We start from the raw sequence: 12,508 nt of genomic DNA, 5'->3' as shown, positions 1-12,508 counted from the left end.
CATAAGCCCTGAATATTATGGCTAAATTTCTCCTTTCACACTACTCCAGCCACAGCCTGTACATTTCACTGCACTGTGTTGTAATTTTTTATTCATTTCAAGGCTTTTTCTTTTATTTGCAGTAATGCGAAGTGAACCCAGGGAGCATTATTCAGCCCTAACCCCCGTTCTTTTTCTTTTTTTTTCTTTATTTTGAGACAGAGTCTCACTAACTTGCCTAGGCTGCCTTTAATCTGTGATTGTCCTGCCTCAGCCTCCTGAGTAGCTACATTACTTGTGTCACCACTGCCCCTGGCTGCATGACTTTTTTTGAGTCAGGGCCTCCTGATGCAGCCCTGGCTGGCCTTGAACTCGTGGCGATCCTCTGCCTCAGCCCCTCAAGTGCTGGGATCACAGGCGTGCGCTACTCTACCTTGGATGACTTTTCAAAAAGAGGTATCAATCACATCTGCAGCTGAGGAGTAAAACTCATGGATGGGGAATTAAGGTGATGAATCTTTTTAGAGTCACTGTTCTGTCAACAGCTACATTTTGTGTTTCTTTCTTTTCGAGATTTAGGAAAATCAGCATTAACTTTACCCCAAGACTTTTACGCCACTCGGAACTGCGACAGGTGTTCGGGATTTCTGGCCTGGCCTGGCTCCGGCCCAGGCTTACATGGCCCGGTGGGGCTCGGTTCTCAGAGCAGCCTCAACCCAATCCGCATCAAATCTGCAGCGTGGAAGCTTGGCTTCCTGTGATTTCAGCTCTAACCCCCCAAGATCTTTTCTTCTTTTTCTTCTTTAATTCCCTCTAAGAAAACCTTGATAGAAATCAGGTCCAGCCAGTTCTGCTTGTTCTGGCCCTGAGCGTAATTTCTATCTTTAAAATCACCCAGGCCTGCTTGATACTCTGAGTGCTTTTAATTAAGCCAAATAAAACAAGCCTTAGCCTGAGAACCGGAGCTGCATAATTCCGGATTTTAATATGGGAGGAAGCCAGCCAGGAGAGGATTACCTGCACATATCTTTGGGTTGAAACTAATTTAAGGCAGTTATCTAGAACGATGTCTCTGAAGTGTATCCGGAGGTGCAGCTCAGTGTGTGGAAACTCGCAGCTTGCATTCTTGCTCTTAGCTCTGGCTCCCCTACGCATCTTCTCTGTTTCTGCTTTTCTTTTTTCTTTTTTGTCTGAGACAGGGTCTCACTCTGCAGTTCAGGCTGGCCTTGAGCTCACTTTGTATCCAGGTTGGCCTCCAACTTGTAGTGATCCTCCTGCCTCAGCTGGGATTCCAGGCATGCACAACCATGCCACAACCATGCCTGGCTTTATTTCTGCTTTTCAACCCTCCACAGATTCCGCCCACAGAAAGGGACCCTTGTGCCTTGTTGCTGTAATCAGGAAGTGATCCTGCTTGGTAGGAATCAGTGCTTTGCTCTGTTCAGGCTGGTCTTGAGTTTGCTCTGATCCTCCTGCCTCAGCCTCCCAAGAGCTGGGATGGCAGGCGAGTGCCACCACACCCAGGAGGAATGCTTGGTGATGAGAACCTGGAAGGACCTTGTCCCAGCCTTGGCCACTGGCCCTGCTGGACAGAGCCCCCGCTGTACCCAAGATGACTGAGGCAGTGCTCATGTGTGGATACACCTTCAGGGACTGACCTTCCCGCTCTAGCTAGCTGGGAAGCAGCCACAGACCCTTAGCCCCAGGACCTAAGAGGAATCATATACGGCCCTGAAAAAGTGCTGTGCTAAAGGGATGGAATGTCAGGAGCATGGCTTAGGATTTAGTTGTGCTGCCCTTCACAGCCTCACTGGTTCCTGGGGGCACTAGCTTTGGGAACCTTGCCTGGGGCTGTGTTCATCCAGGGCTCCCAGCTGGTGAACTCAGCCCACTGGTTTGCTGCAACCTGGTACAGTGACAGCTCATGTGCGGCTCCCAGGGGCAACACTGTGGCCCCTGTCCTGCAGTACTCAAGCAAGTAGTCATTGTTCCCAGGCCCCTTGGTGTCCCCCGACAGTTGGTGGGGAAAGGCCTGCTGGCACAGGCTCTGGCATCTCCACCTCACGCCCTCTGACCATTGAGGGCCAGCATGGGCTCCTCCCCAAGGGCACTCTTATCCTGGAGTTCTGTCTGGTTTGGTTTGGTGATGGCTTTTTTTTTTTTAATTTTTTTCAATTTATTTATTTATGTGTGTGTGTGTGTGTGTGTGTGTGGCCAGCTCAGCCCACCAGGGGGCGGGGCTGGCTGGCATGTGGTGCTGGGGGATTGAACCGCGGTCCCTGTGCTTTGCTAAGCTTGTTCTAAGTAGGTGCTTTAGACCACTGAGCTTGTTCTAAGTAGGTGCTTTATCACCAGGGGCGTGTGTTGTTAGATAGCTGACAGCAGAGACGGCACCTTCGGGACTCAACCTGGGGTCTGACCCAAACATCACACTCCTGATCATGACAAGGCTTGGGGGCCGGGACAGGAGACCCTGAAGGCCCGTTCCAGGGCGTGCAGGCTTGGGGCCAGGACCCCCTTCCCTGCCTGTCCTCATCCACAGACCTTCCTTACTGCTCGCCCCCGTGACAGGCAGAGAGCTGTCCCCACAGCAGGACCTCACCTGGGTCAGACACCAGCACTCTCACCTGCTGCAGGGAGCCCTGGGTCTGGTGCACCCACCAGAAAGTGATGGGTGATCAGCCGGTCAGCTGCATGTTAGCGCTTTGGGTTTTAACAGGACAGCTCAGATGGGATTTTTGCCCTCAGTGTCGGAGCTGACTTGGTAACCCTCGCTGTCGGGCAGGTTTACCTTTCAGTTTTGAAACTGTCGCTGAATCTTCACCTGCACTGTCAGCTTGGCTGGGTTGGGAGCAGGGCCTGGACTGGAGGTTGCCATGCTGTTCTGTGGATTTACCAGCTGATGTCCGCGGCTCACTGTGCCCTGGAAAGGGGGGGGGGCCCAGTTGGAGGGGCTGGGTCACCCTGGCGACATGCCCTGGGGGTTCTCTCTGCTCTTGGATGTGAACCAGGCTGTGTTGCCCCCACTCCTGCCATGCTGCTGTGCCTGGCATGGGCCGAATGCTGTGGAACTGTGAGTCAGGGTGAGCTCCCCTTCTTCACATTGTGGCATCAGGAGTTTTTCCCCAGCACTGAGAAGGCTAGCACACCCCTCATAATGTCAGCCTTCTTCGGTGCTCAATTTGAAACCACCATGTGGGTAGGCTAGCAAGAGGGTGGGAATGTCAACCACTTTCCGGAATAAAAAAAAAAAAGAAAAAAAGAGTAGCAGAAATAAATAGCAAAAATGTGTACTAAGTTCTATCATCCCAAGCAATCAAAACATTTTTGGCAAGCAGTTCTATACGCATCTGCACTGCGTATTTACTTGGGAGGTAGAAGGCTGTGGAACTCACCTAAGGTTCACGTTGCCTCTCAGCGAGGGCAGATTGCATCACCGCCTTTTAGACTGTATTTCAGTGTCGCCTTGAAGGCCTAGGTGACTTGGAGGAAATCAAGAGGAGTAAGCCAACCCCAAGAGGTTAGGAATTTAGTTGGGATTCCGGATAAGCAGACTGAGGTAGAGTGGGATATTTTGATCTTCAGTAAAACCCTGACATTGCTAACCTGCTCCTCTTTGCAAAACAGTCCAACGCCCACTTCCTGCCGTCAACAGGCGCATGCTTTTATCCTCTGGCCTGGCTGGTGAGGGTACGGCGCTCCTCCTCACAGAAGAAAATCCAAGGAAACTCGAGATTGGCCCAGGTCTCTCTGTCCCTCTCTGCCGTGATCTGGCCCAGCACAGAGGGGAAAGAGCTGAGGCAGACTCCCCTGGGACATTTCTGGGACAGGAAGCAGGGTACCCAGGAAGCCATCCATCCAGGGGTGCACTGGCCTTTGCAGATGCCATGGCCTGGACACTGTGGAGCTCGGACTCCGGAGACCTAGAGTGGGCTGCAGTTTCCTCTCTTCACCTGCTTAGGGGGCACTGAATTTGTTCTACTTACTCCCCATGGTCGGCACTGCCAGCCCAGAAGCCAGTGTGGCCCCTGTGTGCGGGTTTATACCATTAAGCAACACGTTGAGCTTTTCCAAGAAAAAACATTAATGCAGCTATTTATTCATTGATGGGCCTGCTGTGGGTTGTGTGGTGCTGGGAGCTGAACCCAGCCTCCCGCAGGCCGAGCAGGCCCTGCCCGCCTCAACCATACCCCAGCGTTCTGCGCTGCCTCTGAAGTCAGCCCCTCTTCACACTTTTGGCTTTGGTCCCAGTGTCCTTGGACAATATGCACTGTACAGTTGTCCACTGGGTGTTCCCACATGCTGGTGAAAGGGATCCCGAGCAAGATCAAGCAGCTTATTCCAATCTAGAAAGCGTTTCCTGGCAGCCTGAAAAGGATAGGTTAAGTGGTGTAATAAGGGGGCGGGGAAGGGGGAGGGATGGGTACAGGCATGGAACTGGGTTCTGACGGGTGGGTCAACTTTCTGCCGCTGAGCTGTGGCCCAGGCCCACTTTACATTTTTCTCTTGAGACAGGATCTTGCAAGGTTGCCCAGGCTGGCCTTGAGCTTGTGCCTCAGCCTCCCAAGTCGCTGGGCTTACAAGCACGAACCACCACCAATGTCTTTTTTATGAGTTCATGTTTACAACACCCAATCACTGCATTCCTGGGGGAATGGGCAGACACACATTGCATCGAGACGCGCGCACACACACGCACACACACACACACACACTCCCACTTCTTCATTTCTTCCCAGCTCCCTCCTGAGTTCCTTATGTATTCTAGGTAATGTGTCTTCACTGGAGGAATAGCTGGGAAGCTCTCCCCCTTTTGGGAGGCTGCCTCTTCCCTCTCGGGGCTGCTTCCGGTGCTGTGCAGCGGGATTTGATGTGGTGTGCTCTGCTTTGCTGACTCCTGGCACTACCTGGAGTCTTAATGAGAAGACAGTTGAGAAGTGACCATACATCAGGAGCTGGGCACGGTGTGCAGACCTGTGACCCCCACACTAGGGAGGCTGAGACAGGAAGATCCCCTCAAGTTCAAGGCAAACCTGGGCTGAATAGTACGTGCATTTCCAGGCTGAACTATAGAGCGAGACCCTGTCTCAAAAAAGTCAGAAGAGAGAGTGACAGGGATGCAGAGAGGGAGAGAGACTGGGGCTGGGAGAGGAGGAGTATTTGAGGAGTTCATTTTTAAGTGGTTGTCTTATGCAGTAGTGCTCTTGGGTGGGCTTCTGACCCATGTGCAGGGGAAGGGATTAAATCAAGCCAGCCACGTGTGCCACCTCGCCTCCCTAGCACGTCTGTGCTAAAGGCAGGTTTAACGTGAACATGTGGTACGCTATGCTGGCTACCATCATGGTCCGGTGCAGCACGTCACTAACGCTGTCGTTATTGTTGCTGTCTACCAGACACCTTGCGCCTGGGATTAAGGCACCCCCAGCTTCATTCCATCCCTGGATAACTATTGTTCTACCAGCTCCCTCCATGCACCCCACGTGTTTCAGGCTCCACACATACACGAGACCACACAGTGTGTCTGTTCGTGTCCAGCTTACTTCACATAACACTGCATACCCTCCATTCACCCATGGTGTCACGTTGAGAGGATCACCATTTTCAAGGCTGAATAGTATTCCATCCTCCACCTGTAGTACATTTCCTCCATCCTCTTATCTGAGGGTGAGCAGTTAGGTTGATCCTGCATCTCAGTCATTGTGAACACATCCCCAATAAACACAGGTGGGGAGACATTTCTTGAGCGTGAGGGTTTCAGTACTTTGGCTATCAACAGGGAAGCGAGTGTTCTCAATCATAGGATAATTCTATTTCTAGTTTCTAGAGGACTGTTCACGGCTGTCCCTCCGGTTGGCCCTCACCCAACTCCAGTCCTGTGCCCTCCACCCTCCCCACTGTTACCTCTCATCTTTTTGAAGGCGCCTGTCATGACAGGACAGAGGTGACACCTTGTGTGTGGTTTTAGTTTGCATTCACGAGCATTGGGTGGTGGGGATCTTTCTATCTCTGCTCGCTGTTGGAGTCTTCTTTCGAGAGAGGTCTACCTAGTCCTTCCTACCTGCTGCTAGGGTCACCTTCTTGCTGCTGCATTTCAGAGTCGAGGGGCTGGGGTGGGTGTGTGATGCCTGCTGCCAACCCCACAGACTGGAAGCTCCAGGAAGAGGCTGCCCGGTCAGACCAGGTTCTACCCCTGCCTTTTCCAGGATCCCCTCTCCTCCCAGGCCTCAGTCCCACCTTCTGCCGGAAGCTGAGCTTAACACACAAGACAGCACCTTTTTCTTCTCATTGTTAAATGCGAAGCACATCTTTAGGGCTGATTGCTAACAAGCCAGATGAACTATGTCCCCAATAGTGTGCTCCAGGTAAGGGTATGGTGTGGCACAAAATGATGCCAAAGCTATGAGATTTCAAAGGGGCTGTTCTGGAAGGAGAAGCAAACACTGGGAGGCGGGCCGTGTGAGAAAGGAAACTCGAGTGTCCGTTAGCAGTCACCGGCTTGTGGTGTTCTGAGAAGTCTGTTTTATTTCTTTAATCTTTTCCTCCCTCCCTCCTGCCCTGAAACTTTTGGATGAAGAGCAGAAGCGAAGGCATTTATGAAGTCAGACTCGTAATTGCCAGGAAGCGGTGGGCATGCCAGCCTAATCTCCCCCGTGCAGCTCCTAAGGGAAGATGAGCTCATGGACGCATGTGTATAAACTTGGATCATTACAAAGCTGAATTAAAACATATTAAATATGGAAGTCGGATATATACCCTGGAGAGTTACTCAACACACAGAGAGTAGGTGAACAACCTGAGAGTTTAAAACAGGGAAGTGAAATCCTCCCGGGCCGGGGACCAGAGATACTAAGCACTGGTCCAGAAAAGCACCTTCTAGAGAGTGTGGTGTGTGGAGGCCCTTGCACCCTGCAGATGTGAGTAATGCAAGTTCAGGCGGAGTGACTTGCCTCCCTCTGTGATCTCCACAGCCCCTGGGCCCAAGAGGCGTGTGTCACGGTCCCCGGAGCAGGAGTGCATCGAATAAAAAGGTAAGGGTGCGCAGGCATCTTCTGGCATCTTCTCTGAGGGGTAAGTTTGGCTTCTTTACACTTGCTGTGGAGTGGAGTGGCAGCAGAGTCTCTGCGGCTGGTGAACAGTCGGGCATTCCTTTTAATCCTTCACTTTTGGATAGCAGCGTCTTCGGCAGCACAGGAAATAGTGAATCCTACCCCAGAGTTTCATACCTGGAAGTGTGCCTCGTGGGAAACCGGACTCTCGGTGCAGAGGGAGGGCAGCACTTGGAAGGCCTAAAGGCAAAAGCAAGTGGCTATCAATTAAAAGGGAGAAATAAGGTGGTTTTTCTAAAACAAATTTTAAAATGTGAATTAAAATCTAGGGAGTCCTAAGACAATGGAAAGTATTAAAATGGAGAAGCAGAACAGGAAAGAGGTTTATGTGTCACAGTGTGGACAGAGGGTTTCAGGCAGCAGTCAGCTGGAAATTGTTCTCAAAAAATAGCCACAGTGAGAAGGAACAGGAAGTGACCATCCTGGGAAGGAGGCAGAGAAAAGGAGCTCAAGAATGTGCAGTAAGAGGGCAGCTGGAACGGGGAGAAAAAGTTACAGTCTGAGACGTGAGGTCAAATTGCCAAGGAAGACTATTGGCTGCAATCGCTGTTGGGAACACAGTAAGAGGGCAAAACATTGAAAGAAAGAAAGACTGGTTTGTCTGGGTTGCCTTCCGACCATGTTGAACCTGAACCACCCAGACACATTTGTAGTTAATCGAGATTAAGAGGGCGCCCAACTGATCCAGAGACTCAAAGGAGACCCACCAGAGACCCGAATGCCTGGGTGATCTACCGCCTCTGTTAGCCAGAAGAGCGCCTTTGTTTTATGATAAAGCTTTCATTTTATGACAAAACTCATTTTGGGTTTAACACCAGGCACTCTCAGAATGCAAATGGGAAGAAGACACTGTCAAAGGCCCCGGCTTAGAACTCTGCCTGGCTTTACCTAGGGAGGATCAAGAACCACGCTGCCGCAGGCCAGGGCCCAACTCTTTCAGGAACAAATTCTGGCTTGACTTCAAAGTAAACAAACTCATTTCAGACTAACTTTCATCACAAAGTAAGGCACTAGGATTTCAGTTGTGTGCTTAGCTTTTCTTCTATAGCAGAAACTAAACAGAAATAGGGAAGAGCCAGGCCAGGCAAGGAGGTGATCTGGGTGGCTGTGGGGTGACCCTGCAGCCCAGCTCGTTGCTAGGCGCCATCTTGTGCAAGCAGAGCAGCTTGAGTTTGTGTTCTTTTCTTTGAAGCAATTCCACGCTGAGGATCTGGTAGGTCACGAAAGGCTTTGTGATTGCTTTTTGGTTATTTGTGTAATAACAGAAATATCAGCCCATTTGCCTTTGAGCTAAAGATAAATGAATTTAACTCAGGACCCTACTTTCTTGATTTTTGGGTTTTAATATTTAATATGAGAAATTTTCTTATTCTTCCTATGAACCTCCTTCTTATATTCTGCTCCTGGGGACTAGACCCAGGGTCTTCCACATTCCAGGCAAGCACTACCGCCCTGAGCTGTTTCTTTTGGACACGGGGTCTTAGTAAGTTGTCCGTGCTGACCTCAAGCCTGAGATCTTCCTGCCTCGGCCTTCTGAGTAGCTGTGGCTATAGGCATGCCCCCATATCCAGCTCACCCCACTCTTTACTACACTGGATAAAATTTATTTTTCTCCAGGCATTTGCATCTTCAGTGATAATCACATAGATGCACACACATTTTGAGAAAGTGTCATGAAGATGTCATTTATTTAAAAAAGAAAATCAGTGTATGCTAGGTGGTATAAGCCTATAATCCCAGCACTCAGGAAGCTGAGGCAGGAAGAATTCAGGTTGTGGTGAGCCCCGGTTACATGTGCATTCCAAGCCAGCTGGGCCACAGCAGCACACAACAGAACATGAAACACCGCCACTGGTCTCTTATGTCTCTCTTAGGAAGTAAAAGCCTAACAAGCCTACCAGGCTTGCTGCTCTCGGCGGCGCCTATTTCATATAGCTCGGGGCCTTTCTCGCAGTGACAGAGGCCTTGTGCTGGTGCTGTAACCATCTCACTGGGGCAGCATGGCTAGGCAGACCTATGTGTGAATCCTGCCTGTGCCTACTTAGCACCGAAACCTGAACTCTCCGCTTGGGAGATGGCAGTGCTGACATGCAGCCTCCAGAAGGCGGGAAGGCAGGCCAGAGCAAAAGCAGAAAGGAGCCCCTGGAGCCCCAGACAGAGACTGAGCCCCAGCCCGAGTGTCACTGAAATGACTGTGGCTTGCTTGCAGCTGACCCCACCTCGAGCCTGGTGCCTGTGTAAGAATCAGACTGCAGGAAGAAAGGGCTTGCGCAGGTGGGCCAGCTCATGCCTTCCCTGAGAGGACTCCCTGAGGGAAAACATGCCCCAAAACCTGCAGAAAAGGGCAGTAGGTAAGATCTGTGAAAAAACAAAAACAAAGAATAGGCACAGTGACACACACCTCTTAACCCCAGCACTCTGTGAGGCTGACCTAGGAGTGATTTTGAGGTCAGGCCAGGGTAACAGCACCTCAAGGGCAAGCTGAACTACAAGGTAAGACCCTCCCTCAAAATAAAAGCAAAAGAAATAACACAAACACGAAGTACTCATATGATGTAGATGCAGCCCAGGCATGGAGTGCTTGCCTAGCATGTGCAGTGCTTTGGGTTAATCCCCAAAACCTCATGGATGGATGGACGGATGATGAATGGATGGATGGATAGATGATGGATGGCTACATGGATGGATGGATGCATGGATGCATGGATGGATAGGTACATGAATGGATAGGTAGATAGAAGATATATTTATGGATAGATGGATAGATAGGTGGATGAATAAATATATGGGTTGATGAGTAGATGGTGGATGGATGTTAGATAGATAGATAGATAGATAGATAGATAGATAAAATCTCCTCATTTCACTACAAATTAAATATTGGTTTTTCTTAGCCTTTTGCTCCCAATCCCATAGATCCATTAATTTTTCCCCAAAGAGAATGTAAAGAAATTTCAGCTGTACACTGTCTCTCTCATTCTTGGCCAGCCTTCCTCACTTTCATATTCCGTGGAACACTGTGAAAAGCAGGCCTGAGGCCACCTTCAGCTGTGCATGTGAAAGCCAGCAATTTCTTTGTCCTCCTGGTCATGCTCTATAGCCACTTCCTGCAAGAGAGCATCACAGTGGTCCTTGTCGTAGAGGAGCGATGGCTTCCTAACTGGGAAGTCCTCACATGGACCCGGAGTGCTCAAGTGATTTAATTCGTGCTCTTTCTGCACCCTGGCAGGAGAGGGGCAAGAGGAAGAGTTGGGACAGGGACAGGGTCAGGTGCCCTGGTACAAAAGCAGGACCAGATCCTGAGGTCCCCCAGAATGAGGCAAGGACTTGCACGCACCCACCGTGGGCTCAGGTGCAGGATCACAGATCCATGTGGGAGAACCTTCGAGGTGGGTGTCCATGAGATCCAGCCCCAGAGGGCTGCACGACTTCAGCCAAGCGGGGTGCACAGGTTGGGCAGAGGTTCTGTGCTTCAGGGTGACCTCAGGTGGCCATGGCCAAGGCTGGATCCATGCAGACCACCTGCCCGCCCTTGGAGCTGAGGGTCTATGGCCTCCTTGAGGAAGGCATGCACCAAAGCACGGAACAATTGTAAACGCTTTCTCCCGGCTCCTCTTTACCCATAGAGGAGTTTTTCTACCCTCCTTCAGACCCAGTGGTTTGTTTCCCAACTGCCACTGTGAATTTTCTTTAAACTTTACTATGAAAACCTTTTCCTCGTGGAACAGATGAGTTCAGCAAGGTACACAAATCTTATGTAGAGACCTGGTGAGCTTTGATGGTGTGCGTGAGTGTGCACGCGTGTGGCACTGGAGATGGAGCACCCCCCCCCCAGCTTTCTCCCTTGTCACACACGTGTTTCAGTCAGGTTCAGACCTCAGTGTCCTGGGTGTTGCCAGCCCAATCAGCTCTCACTCCCTGTCCATGCGGCCTGATCTGAACTTCACAAACTGTCCGCGGGTTTTGATGTCTGGCGATTCTGCTCAGAGCTCGGTGCACAAGACCGATTCACATTGCTTCCCTGCGGGTCATGCAGTCAACCCAGTCCTTACCTCTCCTCCCCTCAGAACTCTGGAGATGCCCACTGCACCGGCTAGCCTTCCTCGCTAGCATTATTTAGACTATTTTCATACCAGAGTTCAAAGGGAAATAAAAATCCACTATTGCCCCAAATCAAAGGAAAAAAATAAAGAGGAGAAGAGCGAGGGAGGTAGAGGAAACGCGTGGGCCTGTCCACGGCGGCAGACCTTTGCACCAGCCCACCATCGCCATGCCCTGGCTCCCGAGGCTGGCAGATGCAGGCGCACCCCGGCTCCAGGTAGTGTGCCAGATCTCTGATCCAGGGAAGGAGGGCAGGCAGGGTCCCTGTCAAGGGCAGGTTCCCGCCATCCCTGGGCAAGTTGGCTGGTTGTGAGTATTTTCCTTTAAAGGGTTTTCTTGTAGTTCACTTGACGAAGCGCCTGAAGCTCTTGACCATCCCAAGTGAACAGAGCAGGAGCGGAGCCTCTCCGGGCCTCCTGCGCCCTGGTGAAGCCCACTTCCGCCTCCCATGCTCATCTGTTGAGCCCCGAGATTCTCTCTCCTCCCGACCTCTACTCTGTCCCTCTTTGCTTCCCAGAGCTGCTGGTCACTAGGCATTCAGGGGTGCTTCTCTCACCCCCACGATCTGCCGAGTCCATAAGTCACTCCCTTAGACCCTGTCCTTTTCCTATCTTGCCAATAGATTGTCTAGAAAACCATTTAATTAAGGTATTCAGTAAAGTAATTAGCAAATTATTTGCTCAGCAGTTGATTTTTTTATTACAGACATGTTGATTTCTTTCTGCTCTTAAGATTAAGGACAGTCTCTTCCATTGTGTGTTCACTGGGGACATGTTGTTTACTCTTATGTGTATCATGGTTGGATTGGAAGGAAAAACAAGTTCTTTGTAAAGTTGGTGCTGAATGAAGTGTGAGACGGTTTATTATAAATAGTGTTAAGGCGTGAGCTTATCACAAGTGGTCATTCGGAGAGGCAGGCCCCGTGGGCCCATGACTCAGGCTATAACCCTAGCACTTTGGAGGCTGAGGCAGGAGGATCTAAAGCCAGTGCGGGCCACAGATGGAGGCCCTGTGTCAGAAAACGTCATTGGATACTACAGAAATACTTCCCACGTGGTATGGAAATGGCTACGACTGCTGTCCGAACATAGAAGACAGCAAGCACAATTGAGGAAATCAGCCACCAAACAAAACCATTACTCTGGGGGTGGCACTGGGGGGGAGACTTCTCATTTTCTTTCTTTTTTCTTTTTTTCTTCTGTATTTAGGACAGGGTCTACAGGGTCTCACTATGTAGATCGGACTCCTAGTGGTTCTCCCGTTTTCAGCCTCCCAAGGGCTGGGATTACAGGCGCTTGCCACCATACCCAGTCTCAGGTGCC

The 12,508-nt window shown here is 50.7% G+C and overlaps 1 protein-coding gene and 1 pseudogene across 1 annotated transcript in view; one reads left to right on the top strand and one right to left on the bottom strand.

Moving 5' to 3' along the window:
• LOC111816027 overlaps positions 1 to 12,508 on the bottom strand; it is a 67,963-nt pseudogene that overhangs the window by 14,840 nt on the left and 40,615 nt on the right.
• The window catches only part of Slc39a10 (solute carrier family 39 member 10), a 96,571-nt gene continuing 91,049 nt past the window's right edge, over positions 6,987 to 12,508 (top strand). The window contains exon 1 of the mRNA XM_023712375.1: positions 6,987 to 7,007. The gene's annotated coding sequence lies outside the window, so the exon portion shown is untranslated. The remainder of the gene's footprint in view (positions 7,008 to 12,508) is intronic.

The sequence above is a fragment of the Octodon degus genome, unplaced genomic scaffold (assembly GCF_000260255.1).
Source record: "Octodon degus isolate 3935 unplaced genomic scaffold, OctDeg1.0 scaffold00025, whole genome shotgun sequence".
Lineage (NCBI taxonomy): Eukaryota > Metazoa > Chordata > Mammalia > Rodentia > Octodontidae > Octodon > Octodon degus.
Note: the sequence above shows the minus strand (reverse complement) of the source record. Positions and strands in the feature narration are given on the sequence as shown.